We start from the raw sequence: 21,550 nt of genomic DNA on the forward strand, positions 1-21,550 counted from the left end.
TAGTCAATTCTGCGAGCCGTGAAGGCGACTAGAAAATACATTCTCCATTCGTCACTTATCCAAGGGTGATGGAGAATCACTTTTCGAAACTGTTAATATTGGTTGAGAAATAGAGTAATCAGAATTCAAAATGAATTCACCGAAAAATTTGAAAAAAATAATGCAGCTGTCTAAAATTTAGGCCTCAAATTATATTCCATTCAGATGTCTGCTCAGCTAAAATTAATAACGACATATTACTATTAATGAAATTTAGCATAAATGTAAGCAATAATGGAGGGTATAATCGAAATGCTGCTATTACTAACGAAGCCATAGTAGGTAAAAGTTGTTATTTTCATCAGTTCCGTTTATATAATGTCAATATGAAATAAAAGTGAAAAGTCTAAGATATTAATAACGTATGGATATATATAACGAAAGTATTCTAACCGTAAGTTATTTGACGATCATTTTAGTGTCCTTAATGTCAAAATTATCGATTATGTACTCTAATGAAACAAACCCGATGCCAATGTTAAGCGTTATTGGTAATAGTTAGTTCTTAGATGGAGGACCAAGAGGAAGTTTTATTTACACTTTTTCCTGCTATTTTGTCTGTTGTAAAATAAAGTTAACTTATTAATCAATGTTATAATTTCCAATTACATACTGACGTCATGTGTGTAAAAATATACTAAAAATTAGACAAGTGGACCAAAATATACATTTCTACTTGAAAATAGGTTTAGGTTGAATTTTTGGAGGGAATTTTATGTCTTACACAAAAAAATAGCACACAATGCATTTTTCAAAAAACTTCAGTAGACCGTCAGCTGGCAGTTCCTCATGGAAATATAAAAGTATTAAAGCTAATTTCGGCAGTGAAATGTCAGGAAGGACGGTAAAACATTGTTCTCTGCCTTGCTGCACAAATAACTCCGCAATAATCCAATCCACAATAATGTAAGGATCATTCCAATTTTATAAACTTAAACTCCAATTAAGAAAAGACCCCGCAAAATATTCAACCGGCTCTAGGTTCGAATCCATTTTTTCCCTCTATGTTATTGCCTATATTGCTCTAAAATTTAATGATTCTAAGATGAACTTACCGGGGGTTTTACAGTCAATTACTAGAAACTATAGTAAAATACCAGTATTAACTGTATTTGAATAGATATCAATATGGAAGGTATTTCAGAGCCCTAGCCCCCATATAGTGGGGTCTTGATCTTATTCACATTTTTCAGTTGGGTAGTTTCTGAGAAAGGATCAGTGAAGGAAATTATCACTTTCGACCCCCCGCACTCTCCATCTTTCCAACAAAAACTAAGACTGACTTAGGAAAGTGCTAACCAAGACCTTTCATTTGGTATCCCACATGACTTTATTTGGTGAAAAAGATGGCGACCCCCCCTCCCCCCCTTTGCATGCAATTCACTGTATGCCTGAAAGTTCACAGTTCCCACCAGTTTTTTACGCGCACTGGATAACATTACATTGCCAATTACTGAAACAAGTGATTATTACTCACGGCTGTCGGTTAGGTGTTGTTAAAAAAAAGTTAGCGTTTAGTCGGGAGGCCGGGCAAACATTTAATTTTTACAAGTTCTTTCCTTTTTAAGCATTTTGTATAAACACAAAGCCTTATTAAAATCGGTTCAATGTCTGCCTGTCCGTCTGGTGCTCAGAGGTGGCGGTGAGGAAGACCGAGCGGCATCCCTGTCGGCCAAACCAAAACCAAGTGGCCGAGGAGAACCTCCATAGTGGTGGCACCGGGAGACGCTGTACTCACTTTGGCTTGCCGGCCGTGATGCAGTAGGCGAATGCTCCAAAGGTTTAATCAAGGCGATCAGAGCCATGTACTAGACTGGTACCGTTGTTGTTTGTCTCAACGGGGCTTTGATTGTGGTCACAAAATAAATCCGTATCCTAAGAAGACCGTGGAATTAACTCTTCCAGACAGGTGCTCACGTAAAGCCCTCAAGGACTTAACTGGCTGTCCGTTTGAATGTCTGTCACACACGATTTATTTAGAAACGGCCGAACCGATTATTACGAAATTTGGTGAGAACATGTGGTCTGTGTCTCCCTTTACGTGCAGCGAGTGGCGCCATTTTGTGTTCAATTTTAAGGGGAGCTTCCCATACATGCGAAACGGGGGTGTACATTTTTTTCATAGAACATGGCCATGCGGGGTTTCAAATGAAAGAGCTCAATTAGCACGTCAGTATAAGGGATAATAACGACATAATTCTGAATAGGTTGAAGGTAATCCGACTATTATTAAGAAAATTATAAAAGGTCGAAGTTTCGCATTTCAGGTAAATTTATGACACCCAAGACATGTATGACGTCATCATCATATAAAATGAACTTATATGAACGGCGGGTCGTAGGAACGTTTTAGGTTTTCTTTTTTGACTTTTTTAGTTATTTGCATTTCAATGTCAATTACTCCAGATAGACATGTGTATGGATATATATATGCTAATAAAGCTTGCTGGTGGTAACCAATATAATAGACATGTGTGTTCTGGTAACCACTGGTTTTTAATTTATGTATCCAACATATACATATATGTATGCTTTTTTGCACGGAGTAAAGTGGAAATGTGTGAAGATGCGTTACATCAATTTAGATGCGCACATCTATATGCACGCATCGTCATGCGGTAATAGACAATGCTTGTTTATTTAGGGTGAACGCAGTATTTATGCCGTTCATTTGTATGTACATATGTGTATCTTGGGGTTTGACAAAATATGATGGAAAATTTTGTATTCTTAGCTATGTACGAGTGGAAAATCGTGCATAGTTTCTCACATAAGATGAATACAAAACCTTCATACCCGAAGCGCCCGGTTTCCGGGCTGCCTATCATATGCACCTTTCTCAGAAACGGCTGCGCGTATTGACACGAAACTCGGTAGAAAGTTTGGAACCATTTCTGGTCGTTAAATTTGAGGGACGCAATCTGGAAAGTTTGGTGGAAATCCTACGACTATTAACAAAGTTATAGTATGTATGAAAGAAAAATAAAAAAAAAAAAATGTCAGTATAACAGTGAATTGAATGTCGGTTGGTACACACTACGAGCTGCAAATAAATGGAACCATGGTATACCCAAATAGTTTTACATAAAAATTCAACAAAACCTTTCATACCTAAAGCGTCGAGCTTTCGGTTTTCAACTTGTAGTTTATCATAAACACATGCCAAAAAACTTTTCACATTTGAAGCGTCCAACATCCAATTTCTCGAGTTGTTTCTTTTATTTTTATCCAGTTCAAGATATGAATAATAAAATTCTTTAATATTATTTTATACTACTATTCCTTCCATAAACAAATCACAAAAAAATCACTTAATTTTAAGTAAATAGATAGAGAATCTACTGTAATCAACCCCTTGCAATAAATTCTGAAAATTTGGTGGATATATATAGAGGGCGTAGTTTCAGGAAAAAGTGTGCTTTACCCAAAAAACAATTTTCAGATTTAAATTATAAAATTATTTTTTTTTAAAATATTTCAAAAAACAAAAAAGATATTAAACAAGTCGGGAAACGGAAAGCTAGACGCTTCAGGTATGAAAGGTTTTGTGTATTTCTTTTATAAAGAGATTTGGATGTGTATTTGTCCCATTAGCATATAGCACGTAAAATATGCATATATTATGTGAAAATAGCCACTTTCAAGTGATATTCACATTCATAGTCTTGAATTTGCAGAGGAGTGACAGATTTGACCTAGTATAACTTTGTTAGTAATAGTGCGATTTTCACCAAATTTGGCAGGATCATGATCTATACTGTAGCCTACATTGCTGCAAAATTTTGTGATTCTAGGGTGAACTTAAGGGGTGTTTTCCTGTCAATTACTAAAAATTATAGTAATATACTATTATTAACTTTATTTGAACAGGTATCGATATGGAAGGTATTTCGGAGCCTAGGCACTATATAGTGGCAGCCCCCTGATTTTTTCCAGATTTTTCGGTTGGGTAGTTCCTGAGAATGGGTTCGTTAAAAAAATGACCACTTTCAACCCCCCGCACTCCCCACCTTTTCAACAAAAGTCAAAACTAAGACCGGCTTCGAAAAGTAATAACCGAGACCTTTAATTTGATGCCCCACATGACTATATTTGATGAAAAAAAAATGTATACCCCCCTTTTGCATGTATGGGGATCCCTCCTTAAATTCATCGTAAAAGGATGTAACTCACTATATGCGTGAGCGTTCACAGTTCCCACCTTTCTACCAAATTTGGTGTCAATCGCTGTAACCGTCTCCGAGAAAAATGCGTGTGACGGACAGACAGACAGACAGACATACAGACAGACAGACAGACAGACAGACGGACAGACAGACAGACAGTAAACCGATTTTAATAAGGTTTTGTTTTACAAACAAAACCTTAAAAAGTATTAAAGTACGAAGCAGTTTTTCACTGTCATCTTTTTTTTTTGTTTCTTTTTTCAGTAAATCACATTTTTTTCAAAACTACTAACTTTGTGTCCACCAAATTTCCAGAATTTATTGGGAGGGGCTTACTTTCCATTTATATGAGAAAAACACGTTTTCTTTTTATTGATTTTTATATAAAAAATTTAGAGTAATTACATTATTTTGATGAACTCCGCTATTATTTATCCCACTGACTTCTATCATACCTCTTTTGACAGGTCTTCTCACACACATCGGCACTATATAACTTTTGTTTCTTATGCCACCCTCTACCCCCACCCCAAATTTCATGTCAATTGGTCTTGACTGAAAGAACTCGGAGGTCACACCCGATTTTTAGCCTTAAGAGAACTAAATAGACATGGGAAAAAAATCATAAGCGAAGGAAATCAGCATTTCAGTTTATACATAAATCCTTGCATGCTTTTAAAACACATAATTTTGATAAAAAACTTGTCGATAACACCTAATATATGTACAATGCAGCGTGCAGCGTAATTTTTTGTCCAAATCTACTAGCGATTGTATGGAGGAAACAGTGAGATGACTTATTTATAGTAGTAAGACTGCAAAATTATCTCCCTGACATTTTCATTCAAGTATACATTCTCCATTTTTAAATTAAATGTGCTGAACAAACATTTCCAAGTAGCACTGTATAAAATATCAAAGAGAGGGGAAACTTTCGTGTATCTGATAAAGCATACAAGAAAAGAGAATCCACCAGCAAAACTGCGACCGACCTTCGTACTAAATTTCATAGAGGCTATTCGACGATGGTGACTATGGTACATAGGCGTATAATAGATACCAGAATGGATACTGCACTATCTTCGAGATAAGGCAAAAGACCGCATGTTGAATCAACTGATACCATTACTCTCCACCAGGCCATGATTACAAAAACGATGAATTCGTCAAACACATGACTCGTGGGACAAATAACGCTCAGAGCCATTGATTCAGGACAGGCATCACTTTCATTCACCATGCAATATGGTACGCGCAGTGAATCGGTCTTATCCAGTCTAAGCTTCAACAAGTTCGTCCACCTTCTAATTGCTACCAACGGCATAAATTCAATTAAAGTAGAACAAGCAGAGTCAGATAGCATGCACAATACAGACAGTTCCGTTGAGCACTTGATACAAATGATGGGGAGTAGAATTGGTTGGTTCGGGTTTTGGGGGCAACTTTTATCGGGAAGCTATTCGAACGGCAGCATCTTCGCTCAACAATTTGAACATTTAAGAAAAGTATTGCGAGTTTAAATCTCACCACAGTTCACACACTGCCGTACGTACGTACGTCGCTGTTGTTTTAATTAAATATTAACACACTCCCGACAAAGTATCGCATTCGATGGCAACAGCTACAATCATGGCAACTGAAATATCCCACTTACTAAATCGTTCTCAGCATGTTGGAGCAGTCCCGCATGAAAGCTTGATAATCGAACAGAAAACAAATATTTTATCGATATTTTACATTTGGGAATCACTTGAAAGGCTATTCTGCTCGTTTTGGGGTTACATAATGGTTATTCTAATCCAGATTTGTATATATGCACCCGAATACATGACAAAGTTTCACGCGTACTATGCGAATTCTCTCAATTATTGATAGTGCACTATGTGGACGCACTGAACTTCAGGCGGATAGTGTGTGGCACAGTACGCATAGTGTGCAAAGTCTCGCTGGCACCTGCACTTAATATTAACACCAACTCACCTCAAGGGCCACTATTTCCACCAGTTTTCACAAGGTCCACTAACTAAATTGCGGCAGCCAACATGTCGACAGTGCTTCAGGCATTTATCCAGCCAATATATTGACTTTTCAAGTAACTATCACTGCAAATGAGATACTATCGATGTAATGCGAATCTGCAATCAGTAACTCACAGAACACGCTCCACTCCTATTATTCAACAATCAGCGATTCTGCACTTGGCTACCTCCACTCTATCTACATCACTACGGCTGCCGTGAGCAGGAAAAAAGTTCGGTGGTTGGTTTCTTCATATCTATGAGCCTTTTACAGAAGAAAATTTTTTTCTCAATTCCGACTATGTTACACTATCGACAACTAGATGTACTACCCAATGTGTGGCCGTTCCTTCGCTCGAACCGCTCTACTTGCTGTAGCTTAACACTCTCCTACAAAGAGCACTTTTGTATGCGATATGAAATTTCGAATAGCATTCGTGGAGCTTGTTGAAGAAATAGAGGAGAATGTAGTCATTTACGTGTTCGACTGGTTCTATAAAGACCAGGAGCTTTGCCAATGGACTGCCTCGCAGCGAATGTAAGCGCACAGAATCGTCCGACGTGGAAAAATCGAAATGACTTTCCTCTGATACAACAGTGAATCAACTGCAGTACACGAGCAGTTCCTTGTTCATGGGTGAAGTGGCTGTGAAACACCCGATTCCGGGTGATAAACGATGCTTTTCCACTTGGTTGAACCGAGCCCCTTGTCCAGTTCGGTTTCGGCAACTACCTCCTGCCCCCTCTAGTGATGACCAGAGTAGTCAAAATTTTCATTATCTAATCAGTTTAAGATACAATGCTTTACCCTATTACTACAGTTACCATTACGGCACGACTCGAAGCAGGGGAGGAAGACTCAACGCATTGCTAAGCAAAAGCTCCTGGCATACCTTGTTCAAGTCACTTGTATGATATCACGAATAAGACTGTGTTGCTGAAGTCAAACGCGGCTCAGGCTTGAATTTCCTCCCCAAGCTAAGAGAGGCAGTCACTCATGCAACACAGTATCAGGAAATGTGGGAGTTTGAATGTACGGCGGCATTGGCGGAATAAACAGCATAATGAGGACTAGAATAACAACACCACGTCATAAATCAATACGTAATTCCGACAGGTGATTGCAATTGTTCGCTGCCAGTTCGTCCGATAACAGAACTCAAATTCTACATCAAAAAGTTTCAGATTCACTCCATGCCGCCTATTATTATCTTCTGTAATCCGAAATCCCAACATCTTTCTCTTAGCGTCTAATGCGCAAAATCCACTTGGATGCCACTTCTTGAGTGCTTCATCCTTTCATATTGTATGCAGCATATACGATTACGGACAATCCCATATTATGAGGACACTATCTCCGGTTTCGTCCGTGTCTATTAATGTATACTTTCGCTCTGAAGGAAGGGCCTAAAGGGGTTCAAACGCAGGCACAGTATACGACCTAATATGGATTTTTCATATAGTTCTTTTCGACATGATCGCCTCCAAATGAAATCACTCCATTTTGTAAAGTAGCTATCATACATGTTGATTGCTATCATCATTACCATCAACTTGCGAGCCAATTTTCACTACGTGAAATTTCAAGTAACGATACACCCATCATGCGAATGGAATCTGCTAAAGCAGAACTGGACCCGCGTGACGAATTTTTAGTGGCGGAACAAAAACGAATAAAAGATGTTTTGAAAGATGCTATTTGTATCTATCAGAAGGGATAGAGGCATTCAGCAGTGGATATGAGACGTCGGTTGAATTCAGTGGTAGCACACACGTTTAATAGTAATAATAACATTAATTCTGGAATTCATACTCTAAGCATTTATGACAATGGAAACAGATGCAAAGTGTAGTCATTCAAAAGGAGGATAGTTGAAAGCAATCTATTCCCTTCCAACAGAGGAATCGCAATTCTAAGATAATTTGTGCTATGGACAGGACCAAGTATGGTAATTAACAAAGAATGTTGCAATTAAGCTCCCAATTAAAACAGTGAAATGAATAATACCTTGTTAATCCTAGAAGCTGACCAAATGGTCTATAAAGATATAGAAATACAGTCGACTCTCTATAATTCGAACTCCTCAGCTCGTAACTATTGGTAATTCGAACAAATTCTGTATAGGAGCCACACGTTAATTCGAAGTTTTTTTGCGGGCAAAACGGTGCGAGACCACTCTATAATTCGAAATAAACCGGCCTCCCCTCTCTATAATTCGAAGTTCTTGAATCATCATCATCAACGGCGCAACAACCGGTATCCGGTCTAGGCCTGCCTTAATAAGGAACTCCAGACATCCCGGTTTTGTGCCGAGGTCCATCAATTGGCGTCCTGAACTACGTCATCGCTCCATCTCAGGCAGGGTCTGCCTCGTCTTCTTTTTCTGCCATAGATATTGCATTATAGACTTTCCGGGTTGGATCATCCTCATCCATACGGATTAAGTGATCCGCCCACCGTAACCTATTGAGCCAGATTTTATCCACAACCAGGCGGGCATGGTATCGCTCATAGATTTCGTCGTTATATAGGCTACGGAATCGTTCATCCTCATGTAGGGGGCCAAAAATTCTTCCTAGGATTCTTCTCTCGAACGCAGCCAAGAGTTCGCAATTCTTCTTGCTAAGGACCCAAGTCTCCGAGGAATACATGAGGACATGAAGAGCATTGTCCTGTACAGTAAGAATTTTGACGATATATTTATTCAAAGCACTGCAATGACAGCAGTTCATAGACTAATTCGATTAGATCTATGGGGAAACAACGGATGTGGGGGGCATAGAGCATTGGAAGAGTTACTGGGAGGACTGAATCCAGTTCTTACAATGCCTTCCAATTCTCGTGTCCCCATACATCTATTTGGTAGAAGATATGAAGTTACCCTGAAGCGTAGAGAGGACTGGGAAGACCCAGAGGAATGCGTGGCAGGATATACGGAAGTCTTCTACACCGACGGCTCAAAAACAGAAGAGGATTCTGGAGCCGGAGTCTACCTCTCGAATAAAAACGAGAAGTGGGCTTTTCCTTTGGGACAATATGCAACGGTTTTTCAAGCCGAAGTTTATGCGATCCTAAAGGTGGCAAACTGGGTGATTGACGAGCGGTTGAAGGGCAGGCGCAACGCAATCTGCAGTGACAGTCAAGCTGGATTGAAGACATTGAGCAGTTCTTTTGATCACTTCGAAAATCGTTCAGGAACGCAGAAACCGTTTGAACTCTATGCCTAGATTCAATACGGTGGAACTACTCTGGGTACCTGGTCACTGTGGCATAGAAGGAAATGAAATCTCGGACGCTTTAGCGAAAGAGGGGTCAATCTCCCCTATGCCGGGACCGGAGCCAGCAATTGGAGTATCAGTAGCATTGGCTAAGTCTGTTTTCAAAAACTGGGAACAAGCTTGCCCTAATGACAGGTGGCAGAGCCTAAATGCTGCTCGGCACACCAAACTCTTCCTGCCAGAACCGAACACGCGTACCGCAAAGTTTATCCTGTCGAAAAGCAGGAGGACTTGCAGGTGTATTGTGGGCATTCTGACAGGCCATAATTCACTAGCTGGGCATATGTTCAGAATAGGAATTACCGAAGATGATACGTGTCCCTCCTGTAATGAGGAAGCGGATTCCACGGAGCATTTCCTATGTGAATGCACCGCCTAAGGACGCATCAGGCATCAGATCTTTGGTGCCGATGTTCTCCAATTGCGACGGGTAGCATCACATCCACTAACGGAAATCCTGCGATACGTTAACGAATCCGGAATATTTGAGTGCTCAGAAGCTGTTGCTTCTCCCCCACCATACACACACACACATAAGAGTTTTGACCCTATGGTGAGACGTTTCAAGCGGAACAGTTTTTATAAGCTAAAATAGGCTCTGTTGGCTGCCAACAACTGTGCCCCGATTTCATCATTGTAGCTGTTATCGATTATGATTTTCGACCCTAGATAGGAGAAATTATCAACGGTCTCAAAGTTGTAGTCTTCTATGTTTATTCTTCCCGTTTGACCAGTGCGGTTTGATATTGGTTGATTGGTTTTTGGTGCTGACGTTGCCATCATATATTTTGTCTTACCTTCATTGATGTGCAGCACAAGATCTCGCGCTAATCGCCGCCTGCTCGATCTGGATGAAGGCAGTTTGTACGTCTCGGGTCGTTTTTCCCATGATGTCGATATTTATTTTTTTAATTTAACGGACAACAAACAGGGTAAATTCCAATTATTGTCCTCAGGAGGAGGAGAAAGCAAAAAATTTATCCTATGTTTAAAACTACTTAAAGTAGGGAAGTTAAAAGGACCAAGCTGTTCTGCATTATAGGACGTGGGGAATGAAAGTAGATTTCGAGCTCTACGAAGGGCACGTTGAAAATGTCTGCTCTACGTGTGTTATAAGACGCAGGACGGCAGGTGATCTCGTCAGCGGCGGAGCAGTCCATCAGACCCGAGGAAAGTTTAAAGAATGTGCATAGATCCAGATAGGATCTATGCTTTTGTAGGAAGGGAAGATTCAGAAAGCGGAGGCGGGACGGGTAGTCCAAACGAAGGAAGCTTTTCTTAAAGAAGAGAGAACGGGTGAATTTACGTTGCACATTTTCAAGGGGAAGACAATTACAGTTACGGGAGGATGACCAGATCACGGAGCAATACTCGAAGATATTCCTCACGAGGGAATTGAAGAGAGCTAAGGAGGGTTGGATGGAGTCAAAATCAGAGGAGGAGTGAAGCATAAAGCTTGACAATTTTGCTGCTCGATTGATGATAGCGAGACAATGGGTGTCAAAGCGGAGCTTATTATCGAAAGTGACTCCGAGGTCTTGAGTGGAATTTAAGCAGGGTAAGGAATGTCCGTTAAGAGTGTAGGAGAAAGAAGTGAGTGAGGATTTTAGGGAGTAGCACATAGAGTGACACTTTCTAACGTTTAGCGCTAAACCATTAGTCGAGCACCAACGAACCAAAGTGTCCAGGTTAGATTGAAGGGAAACACAGTCCATAGGCAACGATATAGCGGAAAATAGCTTAAGGTCGTCTGCATAGAGCAAACAGGGACAAGTAAGGAGGAGAGGAAAGTCGTTAATAAAAAATAAAAATAACAAAGGCCCAGAATAGATCCCTGTGGGACGCCAGAAGAGGGGGAGAAGGACCGGGAAGTACAGCCGTCAAAAGAGACGCGGCAGGATCGGTTGGAAAGATAAGAGGCAAGCCATAAAATAAGTGGTATGGGAACGTTTAGGGACGAGAGTTTGGATAGAAGTATCTTGTGATTTACAGTGTCGAAGGCTTTATGTAAATGTATGCACTTCTTGCCATGAATTTAGACATTTGGCGACAAAGTTGGTAAAGTCAAGCAGGTTGGAGGCAGTGGACCTACGTTTAACGAAGCCATGTTGCTCTTTCACTATGTGTTGGCCAAAGTAGGCGGACAGTCGCTGACATATACAGGATTTTGGAACAGGAGGAGAGGAGGGAAATGGGACGGTAATTCTCGGCAAGCGAACGATTGCCACTTTTGTGAATGGGATGATGAGAGCCTCTTTCCACAAGCCGGGAAAATGATTCTCTTCCAGGCTTTTGTTGAAAATAAGAGATAGGGGAAGCGAGGTGGACTTACCACTTTTGAGCGAAAAGAGGTTTGGGAGGCCATCGTAGCCAGGTCCGATATTGGCATCAAGTTTGCCAATGAGGGATTTGACAAGGATAGGGATAAGAAAGGGAATGGTAGGCGATGCGGAGCAGGCTACATCCACTATCGGGAGGGATTCGGAGGAAGGAGGGGGAACATAGACTGACGAAAAGTAGCGGTAGAGTAAATCACAAGATAGTTGGGGGGAGTTAGCTGAGAAGCCAGAGAATTTAATGAACGGAGGGGATAACTGGGCAGGGCAGCGGGAGTTGCGAATGTGGGACCAGAAAGGTTTCAGGTTTCCGCGCTTTAGTGAGTCTTCCACGCTGGACAAATATTCGTTTCTGGGCTTACGTATTAAGGATTTGACTGAGGAACGAAGAGATTTGAAAAAAAACTAAGTCAGCAACGTTTCTAGAAGACAGGAACTTCTTTCTCGCAGTCTGTTTTTGACGTAGTTTTTTGTGAATTTCAGTGGTGAACCAGACAGGGTAAGAGCGTAAGCACTTAGGAGAGGAGGGAACGTAACAAGGAAGAAAATCAGATAAAATGGTATAGAAAGTGTTGAGTGCTTGGTCACACGTACAGGAGAGTGGGGTCGAGATATCTGCACATCGAACTCGAGAGCAGGATGATGGGCGTCAGGGGAAATGTAAGACGGAACATGAAGGGATTGGGAAAGACAACGCACAGGAAGGTTAGAAAGGACAAGGTCAAGAGTGCGATCTAAGTGGTTTCTAGAAAGGTTAAACTGGAGGGCGCCACAGGTGTACATGAAAGTGGATAGAGGAAGGGAAGGGTGGGTCGAGTTATTAGGGACGGAGGGAAGGCCAGGAGTAATGGGCCAGGAGACCATAGGAAGATTAAAGTCGCCACAGAGGATGAAAGGAAGTGAGGGAAGGAAAACGATTAGAGCCTCTGATAATCTGTCGAAGAAATCCTCGTACAGAGAAGGCGGGCTTAGGTAGGGAAAATATACACACAATATGATAAAAGTAATGGTCTTGAGAGTGATCCTGTTGCTTTTATCTGGTCTCGTACATTGGTTAGGATCAGCCTAGTCAGTCTTATCAATTTCGTCGGGATACCGAATTCTCTCATGGCCGTGTACAGTTTTACCCTGACTATGCTATCATAGGCGGCTTTAAAGTCGATGAATAGATGGTGCAACTGGTGTCCATATTCCAACAGTTTTCCATCGCTTGCGGCAGAGAGAAAATCTAATCTGTTGCTGATTTGCCTGGAGTGAAGCCTCTTTGGTATGGGCCAATGATGTTCTGAACGTATGGGGCTATCCGGCCTAGCAAGATAGCCGCTTTTTATGTGACAGATAATGCCTCTTTGCCAGTCATCAGACATTGATTCGCTGTCTCTCACCTTGAGCTTTTCAGGTGATTGTGAAGATCATTTGTTGATGATTCATCTCTAGGATCTCTGTTGACTGCGGTTATTGCGGCATCCATTTCCCTTTTATAGGTTTTGCGGAGGGCTGTGTTGTGGATGGCTTCAGTGTTAACTCTCACCTGATTGTTAGAGGGGATTCTGGGTGGTGTTGCTATTCGAGCTCGGAGCACCAGAGCTGAGAGGTGGCGGCGTTCGATCAGTAAGTGGGCAATTTGGTTGAAAGTAGTCTCGTCTGGAGAGACCCATGTTTGTTTGTGGACCGCTTTTCGCGCAAACCAGGTACTTTCAACAACCCGCTTTCAATAATCCACAGTTCGTTATCATCTGTATTTTGATGTGCTCGGTCCCTACTTGGCTGTTAAAATCCCCAAGTATGGTTTTGATATCATATCTGGGATAGACTTCGAGGGTTCATTCAACTGCCTCGTAAAAGGTATCCTTCTCGGACTCTGAAGTCTACTTTCTAAATTTGCCTTGCAAGCGAAAGGTGCCGTTCGTTTATGTTTTCAAAGCGGATAACAGCATGTTTCATTTTTTGGCTAACTAAGAAACCTACTTCGAGCACATGGTTTACTGGATGGCCGCTATAATATATGGTGTAGCGACTCTTCTCCAGGAAACCGGTCCCTGTCCAACGCATCTCCTGCAACGCTGTTACATCAGCCTTATATTGCCTGCCTTCATTTTAAGATATTTTCATAAAGAAAAATGCGTGAAATTATTACCCCCTGCAATTGCGCGCTTAATTTGAGGTAATTTATAAAAAATTGGATTACTTATAAACTTCATTATTTAGTGTGCCACACACATTAAAGAGCAACAGTTGCCAAGTTGAAGCCAATATGATTTTCTCTTAGAGAAAAGCTTTCAATGCTATGTATAGATGCATGCATACATGCGTGCTTCCATCCGTATGGGTTCATTTTCTGTTGATTTGGAACCAAAAACAATATTTTGAAAAATTTTTTATTGTAGTTTTATGTTATGTTCCATAAATGACTTTCCAGGATTCCCGAGGAACCAAATTGAAAGAAAGCTCCTTATTAAAGTATCTATAACTGATATCTATTCGGCAATTTACCCAGACATTCCAATAGTTCGTAAGCTTATGAATCTACCATGAGTGCGGACCGGGTCTGGTAGTTTTCGCAACACATACAGCGCTTTGCATGACGTAAACTAGTCTAAATCAGTTTCTTACGTAGAAAGAAGAACCACCGAAAATTAGTGTGATTGTATTATTACAAATTTTTAATCAGGTGGTTCGCAAAGCGAGATTCGGACTATTCACTATGACTGAATCATCCGACCAGTCACCTATTCATCTGGTTCAGGCGACTATGCTACGTTGGGTTCTCTTATATGATCTATTCCTCTATTCCTTTTCTTCTATCTGAAAAAAGACCTCAATGTAATTAGAAATCAATTCCACAAGCTGCTTCCATTAGGGAAAGACAGTGTAACAGAACGATTCGTCCTTCAGAAAGCTTCACTCATAAGCATCCTTAAGTAGCTTTTTGTCAACAAATACAGATACGTCTGTTCAGGATAATGCGAAGCCTTTAAAGCAATTGTCGAGTTGTTTATGACTATCTCGGGGGTTGAATGTTAAATGAAAAGCTTGTGCGATATGTCGCATGATAATGTTTTTGCAGCTTAACCGTAAATTGATTATTTACGGATATTCATTGACGTGTTTCTGGAGAATAGACCACCCAACTGAGTTTGTTCGTAGTGCGACTGTTATTTTTCTGTAAGATCTAGGAAATTACTGCTGCTGCTGCTTCGGTTGCTATAGTTATCAATTCCAAAAGAAGCTTCCGTTGTGGGAAACCATGTGATATGCTTTATTTAACTTTAAGTGCTGAGCTTCGCATTAGTATTACACAGAAGTATATTTTATGTACGAAATCCGTGGTGAATATTAAAGGATACAAAAGCTCAGGTGATGAAAAATAGCTCTAGTAAAAAGGCTAATGTATACATATAAGTGGAAGCCAAGCCTCTAACATCAATAAATGAGATGAAAAAGTGACGAAGGTACATTTTTTCATGTCTCTAGTTTCTATCACTACAAACGGATATTTTAACTATATTTTTATGCAATTTAACGCAACAAACATATTTACAATAGTACATTGAGAAAACAAGATTGTTTTTTGATTAGGGACTACCCTATTGTATTTATTCGTAGATATCGATATTTCCGGAACCAGTTGCTCCCTTCCTCAGTGTTTATAATCGCTTACAATCTGATAGTGAGCACTGAGGAAGGGAGCACCTGGCTTCCGAAATATCGATGTCTGCGAATAAATACAAAAGATTTGTCCATACTCAAAAAACCTTATTAAAATCGGTTTACTGTCTGTCTGTCGCATTTTTCTCGGAAACTGTTGCAGCGATTGAGACCAAATTTGGTGGAAAGGTGGGAACTGTGAACGCTTACACATACAATGAGTTACATCCTTTTATTTCGAATTTAAGGGAAGGTCCCCATACATACAAAAGAAGGTGCACATTTTTTTCACCAAGTATAGTCATGTGGGGTATCAAAGGAAAGGTCTCGATTAGTACTTTCCGAAGCCGGTTTTGACTTGTGTTGGAAAGGTGGAGAGTGCGGGAGGCCGAAGGTGATCATTTCTTTAACGGACCCATTCTCAGAAACTATCCAAACGAAAAAATCTGAAGAAAATCAAGAGGCTACCACTATATCGTGCCTAGGCTCCGGGATCTGTTCAAATAAAGTTAATGATAGTATATTACTATAATTTTTAGTAATTGGCTGCAAAACCCCCCTTAAGCTCATCTTAGCACCACGAAATTTTACATTTGCATTTTGCATGATGCAGGCTATAATATAGAGCATGGTCCTACCAAGTTTGGTGGAAATCGAACTGTAACTAACAAAGTTATAATACTTGAAAGTTGCCGCTTGTTTGCAAATTCAAGCTTATGAATGTCAATATCACCCGAAAGTGGATACTCTCACATAATATATGCATGTATTACGTGCTAGAGTGTCCGGATAGCTGAATGGGATGGAAAGATTATTAAATTAACGCAACAAAGTTTAGACAAGAGAGAAGAAAGTTTTCCTCTATCATTTCTACTATTTTTGAAACAATTGAAATCGTTTGGAGCATTTGAGACCGAAAGAAAGTACACAGTGCCTTTTTCAGCAAACAAAAGTGTTGAATATTATCAAGAATTCTACTCATCAGGAAAGCTGGAAATAAATCAATCAAGTTTAACCCAATTATTGATGATCTCATAAATTAAAAACTTTCAGATATTGGCTAATTTTTTTTATTGAATTATCACAAATACTGTATTCAACAATATGAGAAGACAGAATGGAAAAAAATGTTGCTTCTCCCGACCCTATACTGTTTTATGAAACCAATTAGTGTCCTAACTCACAGGGCTATTTGCTATCCGGTGGTGATTAAGAATACGCTCAAAGTCTCTCCCGCCTATCGTAAAAGACGATTAATAGGAATAGAAATTTGGAGGCTGCCAACCTGCATACCAAACTGTCTACTACAGAAACGTCAACAACACCACACAGGCACTGACCTCACGCCGAATGCCTTTGATTTCTGAAGTATGCGCACGCTCATCGACAACGGTGTTGATGGTCCCCAGAATGCTCGCTCACTCCAACTGGAGGGAAAATTCCAATGATATATGCAAGACATTCTGGGTCTAAGCGAATTAAGATGGTGGGACTCTGGAGTGTACTCCTTTCCCTTCTGCCAAAATTAGGGCAATGTGCGTTTGTACTTGAGAAAGCCAAGTGGTAGAAGACACGAATCCGTTGTCGGATTGAGGCTTACTGAAGGCGACAGTGTGATCGTGATGGGCGATCTGGAGGCCAAGGTGGGCTCTGACAACACCTAGCTCGGACATATGATGGGGAAATGCGGTCTTGTGCGATCGTAGCGATTATGGTGGGAGGTTTGCGCATTTCTGCAAATTCCACATAGTCTACCATAAGGTCAGTTGGGTTTCAACTGACCGACATCATACGAGCAATCAGATTAACCGTTAGGCGGCCAGCAGTAGATTTAGAAATTGTCTCCTAGATGTGCGCAACAAGAGAGGCGCTAATATCGACCCGTATTGCGTCCGCTACTTCTCTCAGGGTTTTAAAGATGCGACCCCCCAAGTTCAACACTGATAGCTTGTATGATCCAACTGTCGTTCGTTAGTGGGAAAGCTATCTTGCTGATCGCAAGGCAGGTACACTGAGTAACCGGTTTGAGTATATCGATGAGCATTGGGCAGTCATCAAAAATGCGCTTTTCTCGAGTGATGCGGGGGGCGTCGGCCCGTAAAGATCTGCGTAGTGTGGCCCGTAACAAAAGGGAATTTTTTAATACGCTGGTCAAGGGAGCGGAACATGCCACAGAACGCAATGACTTCAGAAGTGCACACGACATCACGGGAAAACTTACATGTGGTTGCAAATCTTCGGTTGGTCCTTGGAAGGACGTTAACCGTCGACTCCTCTTCCATGATGACGAGCAACTGAAGTGATGGAAAAAACACTTCACCACGGTTCTTAGCCGTATCACATCCGATGACGTTCCTCCTCTTGTGAGTGATGCTAATACGGACTACTTCTTCAAGCAGAATAGAAACATTTCGGCAATCAATACACTCAAACGGAGTAAAACCATCGAGCTTAAGGGCAATTATTAATCGCTGCAGCTGCAGTTACTGCAGATCTGTCTCCTCCACTCGTTCGGAAATTTTAGGAATCCCTGACCTTTCCTAAAATGTGAACGGGATAATTGTTAAGATTAAAAAGAAGGGCAACCATTTTGAGTGTGACAGTTGGAGGGGTATCTGCCTGCTCCTTGCTGTCGCAAAGATGATAGCTAAAATTATCCTGAAATGCATCAAAGAACATCTCAAATTGAGATCCATGCCGGTTTCCACCACGGTTGCATCTTGTCACCGATATTATTTCTACTTGTTATCGGTGACGTTCTTCAAGATACCCTGTCCGGAGGACGTGGAGGCGTTCAATTGACCATGACATCTTCCCTCAAGCACCTCAACTACGCTGATGACATCTGTATGCTCTCTCTCCGGATCATGGACCTTGGCCAAATGGCTCTGGATTTGGAAGGAGAGGTAGAGTTGGACTGAAGCTAAACACAAACAAAACCAAGGTTCTTAGACTGATGAGTCATCGCTCCATCCCTACCTGCATTAATGGGCAGACCATCGAAGGGGCAATTTAAATAGCTCGAGTCAATGCTATCAGCCAATGGAGAACTACATTATGCTCCTCACATAGGGAAACAAAACCTTTTATACCTGAGGCGTCAAGCTTTCGGTTTTCCGACTTGTTTTTTAATTAAATTGCTTCTGGCAACTAGAGGGTTAAGAAATCGAAAAAAATAAACTTAATATTGTTTACTTAGAACTACATCATCATCTAGCATAAAATTTGTCCCATTGTTTCGAAAGACCCTATATAGCTCGTAGTGTATAAACGTTGAATATACCTAACATTCAATACAATGTGATATTAACATTTTATCTCGTGATGCGTAGTAATTTAACGCGAAAGGGGCCAACTTTGACCTATTAGAACTTTGTTAATAAAAGAAGGATTTCTCCTGCTAAAAAATTTTACTTCGACTTACTGCGCAAATTTGAACTCTAATTATAGGCGAGATAGGCGAGATGCCTATTGTATCGACGCAATTTTCGGTTATTTTGGAATCAATTATTGTATTAAGTCAAGTTATTCCTGTTCCTGCATTACTTTCATCATTGATGTTAACTAATGTTAATTTGACTGTCGAAAAAGATACGAATGAGGCGTATCCACCGGTTTTGTAGCAGACATTTTCCTACTACCAATAAATTGGTATGTACCTTAGCCTAAAATATGATCGTCACTTTCCGAGGGGTTAAGTCAACCAAGGACCCCCGTGATTACGACAGAGTATGCTTCCACCTACATTCGAAAGATTCGATTAGTTGCATAGCAGGTATTTCATATACCGTTTCAAAATGTCGAACTCTGTGGTTCTGAATGTTGATCGATTACCAAAAAACAATATACGGCACTTCAGGGTATTTAAAACGAAGAGTTACGTTGGATCTGTGGCATAGCACGCCTTCCCAAATTAGGGCAAACTTGTTTGTAATGGGATTGTACCTATCGTGAAAAATTACAAGAGCTGCCTCTTCGATGGTGTGGTCATGTAATTCATAACGCCGAGAGCTCAACTAAAATTGGCCTGAACATTGAACTCATCGGAAAACGTCCAAAAGGCGGACTGAAGCAGCAATAACTCGATGGTGATTTACGAATTCCATCCAAGCCAAGCGTATGACCGAAGAAAGGTAACGAATCCAGATGAGTCCTTTCAAAGCGCCAATCTATGTGCTTCATTAGCTGATTTCTGTTTCAACTCTAAGTAGATACAATTTGAATTCGGAAAAGATTCAAGGGTCGCAGACGACGAATTTTCATTGCTTCAGTAATGCGTTGCCTATTTTCGGCAACCTTTATCGCACCCAGACAATATATCCATACTGTAAATAATAATGAGTTCATTTGTGTCTGGTTGTTCATTTGCGATGCCAATACCCGGAGCTTACAGAAACGTCTCACCATAGTGTCAAAGCTATTACCGTACATGATCTTGTCAGCCCTTATGTATTTCTCGCAGACCTGGGTTCTTAGAAAGAAAAATTGCGAACTCTTGGTCGCGTTCAAGAAAAGTATCCTCCAAAGATACTGATTGTGATTAATGGGCAAAGGATCGAAGGGGTCGATCAATTTATATGTATATCTAGGAATTATGGCTTCTGCCAAGGGTGACCCGAACTGGACGTTGCTCGACACATTAACAACGCTAGACCCGCTTGTCTAAAATATGCAAATGCGGTTATCTCAACGCCAAGATCAAGTTGAAACCGTTCCGTGCTAGTGTTCTTTCTGCATTGTTATATGGGAGTAGAACACGGAAAGTGACTCCCACTGTCACTCAAGTCTTCCTGAACACTTGTCTGTGACGTATCATCGGAGTACGCGGGCCGGGTGCTATTTCAAACGAAGAACTTAGACAGGCCCAGATCTGTCACCCGTACGCGATGTGATCGGAAAGCAGCAGTGGATAGGTCTCACATTAAGGGACGGTAATTGCATTGCTGGCTACGTTTATACAATGGAACCCACGTTCCAAAGTTAGCCGACGAGTCGGCCGTTCCAAAGGCACTTCGTGCAGAACAGTAAGGGAGGAATGCGGGAATCTCAGGAATTCCTGGAGTGAGCTGAAACGCATTTCAACGAACCGCGAACAATGGCGAATAGCTGTGGTTGATGGGCTATACATATATGTCAATGTAAATTATATCAAGTGTCCTACAGTTCAAGATTTCAGTTCAAGTCAGTTTTTTTCTACGAAAAAAAAATCCGCACTAGCAGCACACAAATTATGTAGAATCCGCTGTTGAATCAATAAAACGAATGGACCTAAAACCTGAATCGCAATTATTCAATATAGTGAGTGATATATTTGTGTATTTTTTGCAAAGCGAGATTCAATGGTGCATAATTTGCTAGTAAGTTCGTATTGCACTAGCAAATATCCTAGAATTTACTTCGTCTTGCCTCACACACGCTTGAAATAACAAAAAAAAATGCACTGTGTGAAATATTTTTCTCGAGCGCTGTGCTTTACACCTTGTGCGCAAACGGAAAATGTACACAGTAAATGCCGAACGAAAGCACCCAACGAGAGATAATACTTTCGTGTGAGGCTTTATAACACAACACACTTCATCAGATGCTTCTGTCCCGTGATGTGGGGGTACTCTTGAACTGATTGCTTCACTGCTAGAACACTATCAGCTCCGTTTTAATTTCTATAAATGTCCACTATCGCCATTGTGCCTGATATTCAAAATTTCATTTGAGGAATTCAGCCGTGAGTGCACGTTGCTACGAGCAACAATGACTCTGCGGAATGATTCGAACCCGTCCGGTGGGTCAGTTTCTGGATAGTCCATTTTCCATGTACACACTTGGCGAATAATTGATTACCTTCAGAATACTACTAGCGACATTATGTAATGCACGCACGTACTGTACGAGAACAGCTACTTCTCACGGTAATTCACGCAAAAACAATTATATCACTTCCCCAAATGAACGCCTAGGTAAGGCGTTTCGTCATCCATGATAGTATTGTAACTCACGATCGTGGTGTTATTGGACTTGAAAGAAATGTTACCTTGAAACCATCGAAACCGGAAATCTATATATGAGT

The 21,550-nt window shown here is 40.8% G+C and overlaps 1 protein-coding gene across 5 annotated transcripts in view; it reads right to left on the reverse strand.

Annotated features, from left to right (window-relative positions):
* The window catches only part of LOC119658250, a 54,655-nt gene that overhangs the window by 32,190 nt on the left and 915 nt on the right, over positions 1–21,550 (reverse strand). The window contains exons 1-2 of one of the 5 annotated variants that reach the window (XM_038065527.1): positions 6,556–6,819; positions 6,186–6,488 (exon numbers count right to left, since the gene is read on the reverse strand). The exons of 1 other annotated variant lie outside the window; for it this stretch is intronic. The gene's annotated coding sequence lies outside the window, so the exon portion shown is untranslated. 3 more of the 5 variants (XM_038065526.1, XM_038065535.1, XM_038065533.1) reach the window with 3 other exon arrangements.

Source organism: Hermetia illucens, chromosome 5 (assembly GCF_905115235.1).
Source record: "Hermetia illucens chromosome 5, iHerIll2.2.curated.20191125, whole genome shotgun sequence".
Lineage (NCBI taxonomy): Eukaryota > Metazoa > Arthropoda > Insecta > Diptera > Stratiomyidae > Hermetia > Hermetia illucens.